Below are 3,306 nucleotides of genomic sequence, written 5' to 3' on the forward strand. Positions count from 1 at the left end.
ATTTAAAAGGTATGGTCTGCGATCATTGCAGTCGATGTACATGCAGGGGATTAGTATAATTATGTTTAAAGTTATAATATTTGATATGTATTATTGGATTGTATTAATATATAATATTAACATTATGTTTTATTAAAAAAAAAACATATATCTTTTTAATTAATAATAATTAATTTTATCATGATAAATTTAATTGTTAATAAATTCAATTTAATTAGAAAGAATTCATGAGGGAAATTTTACATTCACTTATAGTATATCTTCAATATAACCTACAGAAAACATTATGGAGGTTTTTGACTAAACAATCAATGTATATAATTTATCCTTTGGACACTTCAGAAAATTGTTCAAAGAAGTTATGGGGGAGAAAATCTAATCTATCAAAACAAATACGTGGGTTAGATAAATAATATTTCACTTGATATTTAGCACTGAAATGAAAAAATTGAAACCTCATCTATGAGATTTTAGCAAACCATAACATGTGCATGCATTTCCTCTATGCTATTTGTTTTGGGTTTTTAGGTTGACTAGATTGTTGACCAGTCATAGGACATCTACCAGAGGATTGGGAGGGTTATGATTGTGATGTCATGATGATGATTGTTGATCTCAATCTTTTAAAACCCAACCATGGTTTGTTAGGATAAACCACAGACAGAAATAAAAACTACATGCAAATATAACCAATAACAGAAAATAATAGAACACACAGAAATAAACACAAGGCACCAAGATTTAACGTGGTTCACCCAATCCCTGGGCTACGTCCACCAAACAGCAAGTCCAATCTTATTACAATCCAGTGATTACAACCTGATTACAATCCGTAATCCCTTACAGCTCAATACCGCCGCAAGAACCAATTTCGTATCACCACACATAAAAAATACCCAACCCTAAGCCCTTTTTATACAAGTATTAAACCGCTTTAGGGTTATAACATGTCGGCCATATGTCGGCCATAATATGTCGGCTACCATGTCGGCTACTTCCAAAAAAAAAAAAAATTTTGAGGTGATGCCCCGAACCCCACTATTTATGAAGTATGTACAGTACTTTCCTGATCAGTCACCACAATCTAACAATCTCCCACTTGGGGACTGATCAGTCTCCACACTAAACAACATGGTTATGTGATGACATGGTGTGTGTGGTTACTAATTGAGTTTACCAATTGATATTGTTTCCAGTCTTCTTATGTAAGCTATGATTTATGTAACCATTTATGAGTTATTGATCAGTTGTATTTGGATTACTTTCTAGTCACCTTGATGGGATTGAATTGTTTATCTATTCTTGATGATGTCATGTTGTGACATGTTTTCACTCGACCATTTTTTAGTCTCCGATAAATATTATTTGCTTGATATGCCTTTCTGGTTGCTTGTTGAGAACCAGTGAATATTGTGATTATCATTGATGCCTTCAGTTGCCAATAGAGAATTGTAATGGTCATGATTATCAATGGATGATTTTTAGTTGCTAATGGAGGTTTGATGCTCTTATTGTGGATTATCTTTTGGTATTTTTCCAGTTGCTTGTATGGGACTGTGGTGATTTTGAGATTTATGATTCCATGAGCCTAGGGTAGGTTATCTACTTCTAGTGTCGGGAAGTGGCTTGCAATGGGGTTCGGGGCCCTAAGAGGCTGCCAAGGTAACTCATTGTAAGTTATTTAATAAGTGAAAATATTACATCTAATACTGACTTAAATGAACCTAATAAGATAATTGCTTATTCTCGCCCATGCCTCGAGGGCTAGTACAGGCTAGGATGGGAGTAGAGAGAATGTTTGGTTGCGACCTTGCATTTCTTAGTATGCCTCGTCAGTATGAGGGGATACTAGTGGCCACATAGGGATCACTAGGGGGTCATGGTCTTTTGAGAGACTACCAAGGTAACTCTAGTGTGATTCGTGTGATGACACTTTCCCCCTTACATAGTAGGTTTCTTACATGTCTTTGTTGTGCCTCTGGGATTAGATGTCAGTTTGTGTTGGAACCTTTGAGTTAGTATACTTTTAGGATGCCTAGACTTAGAGAGTATTTGTGCTATGTGATTGATAGCCTATTTGGGACTTGAGATTATCGCCTCAGTGCAGTGGGAGTGGACCATTTAGGTTCCATGCAGTCGGGTGGTAGTGCTCTTTCACTCTTACCATTTGAGATCCATTTGAGACACCATGGCTAATGCATTCTTTGTTGGCATCTATCTTCATTTTGTTCTTGGATTATCATGATGGACAAATATCCTTATGTTGATGATTAGCATATGATAGATGTTGTTGTTTACTTATCTTATGCTTTACTTTGCATGATTAGATTTCTTATGCATATGTTGTAGCATGTTAGATTTCTTTCTACATATGATGTAGTATGTTTTAGGAGTGACATTCCTACTATGATAATACCTATGATCTCTTTGATGATTTGTGATGTTACGCATGGAGGGATGGCTAGGGCCCACGATGGTCTAATGATGCTATTTACAATTGGGAGGAACTGTGCACTTAGATAATTATTTTTATGATGTATGGTTATCCTTTACAATGGATGGTTTATATCTTCTATGATGATGTACTTTATTTCACATATGTATATTCTTTTAATACTTTCATATCCTGTGACATGTATAGTGGATGATAGAGCATTCTGAAATGTAATTTACTAAGGGACATTTGGAAATGAAGTATATTTTTTAAGGACGTTGGAATTTTCATTATTATTTCATGTGGATGTGGAATTAGATGGAATTAATAATAGTAAACTTATATGTGATTCAATTTTAAGGGATCCTTAAAGAATGTAACTTGTTATGTATGTTTACGTACACTTTTAATTGAAATTTTGTTATTGCTTCTGCTACGATGCATATATTGTAAATGGTTTTTACTTTTATGATTTTAAAAAAAAAATACTACCAAACTTAGTGAAACTTTAGGTTAATTCTTTTGGATCCCTTGGTGGGGCATTACATTTGGTATCAGAGCCTGAGTTTCTACATTGGGAGCTCTGGGTATTTTGGAACAAAACCAGGACTTAGAAGTATCAAGTGAAACTAGGTGAACTAAAATAGAATTTAAAACTATTACTTGCATATGTTTCACACTACAACACTTAGCTTTCAAAACTGAAAATTCTACTTAAACCTAGACATAGGCAAAACTGAAATTGAACTTAGTCTATGATATACAGTAGCATGCCTTATGCTTGTAATAGTACTTTGTATCTTGGATATTGTTGTAAGATGGTATCTAGCACAAGGTCTTTTGTTAGAGGTTGTGGTAGAGGCCGTGGAAGA

This window comes from Cupressus sempervirens, chromosome 11 (genome assembly GCF_028749045.1).
Source record: "Cupressus sempervirens isolate cs-2001-9-10 chromosome 11, ASM2874904v1, whole genome shotgun sequence".
In the NCBI taxonomy this organism is placed as follows: Eukaryota; Viridiplantae; Streptophyta; class Pinopsida; order Cupressales; family Cupressaceae; genus Cupressus; species Cupressus sempervirens.